General features: G+C 40.0%; 1 protein-coding gene across 1 annotated transcript in view; it reads left to right on the forward strand.

Moving 5' to 3' along the window:
• Positions 1–1100, forward strand: part of Naa16 (N(alpha)-acetyltransferase 16, NatA auxiliary subunit) — a 250544-nt gene that overhangs the window by 249024 nt on the left and 420 nt on the right.

Raw genomic sequence — 1100 nt, forward strand, 5'->3', positions numbered from 1 at the left:
AACTGGAAATTAAACTCGGGACCTTGGGCTTGGGCTTGCCAGGCAGGCACCTGTGCCACTGAGCTATATCCCTGGCCCTCCACTATAATTCTTCAGTGAATCTTGAATGAGGTCTATATCTAGATCTCAGCTCCACTAATTATTAGTTGGTGTGTGACTTTAGGCAAGTTCTTTGTTAACTTTCTTTTCTTCATTTTATTTATTTTATTTTATTTATTTATTTTTGGTGGAACTGGGGATTGAACTCAAGCCCTTGTGCTTGCCAGGCAAGTACTCATTCTACTGAGCTACCTCCCCAGCCCCTAATTTTTTTTTTTAATTTTTATTTTTTTCTGTTTTTAGGGAAGAGTCTATAAGGTGTTCAGGATCTCATTACTAGATTGAATTTATAGCAATTCTCCTATTTACAGCCTTCCAAGTGCTTGGATTACAGGCCCAATCTCAATTGCCGTCTCAGCATGCCCCCAGGGGCAGGGACCCACATGTCAGGGGTGGGGATGAAGCCCCAGCCCCTGTGCCTGCTTGGAGGCACTTTAATCTGTGAGCTATTTGGCCGGCTCCTTTTCTTCAGTTTAAAGATAAAGATGTAGTAGTGTACTACGCATCTCTAAGAGTCAGTGTAGGGCAACCAATTCGGGACCCCTCCTGTCTCTCAAGGGCTATTCCTATTCCCCATTCCTTTTCTCCAGAAAAATTTCCTACTCTTACAAAAAAAGAAAAGAAAGAAGAGTCAGTGTAAGAGTTATCTGGAATAACAAAGCATGAAGTAAATATAAGCTATTATTAATAAAAGGCACTTTATTTTTAATGATTGTGTTTAGATTTTTTTTCAAATATTAGATTTTACTGCTTTTTTCTTACAGGTTTTTAGAGATAATTTTTACTTTTTTTCTGTGCAAACTTACTATACATTGTAAGAAATTATTCTAGACTGAGACATTCTTATCTTTCCTGGTTTCATTAATAAAATGCTTTTCTTAAAAAGTAAATTGGGGGGCTGGTGAGATGGCTCAGTGGTCTAAAGCACCTACTTGGAGCGGGCTTAGCAAAGCACAGGGACCGCGGTTCAATCCCCCAGCACCACATGCCAGCCAGCCCCG

Source organism: Octodon degus, unplaced genomic scaffold (genome assembly GCF_000260255.1).
Source record: "Octodon degus isolate 3935 unplaced genomic scaffold, OctDeg1.0 scaffold00122, whole genome shotgun sequence".
Lineage (NCBI taxonomy): Eukaryota > Metazoa > Chordata > Mammalia > Rodentia > Octodontidae > Octodon > Octodon degus.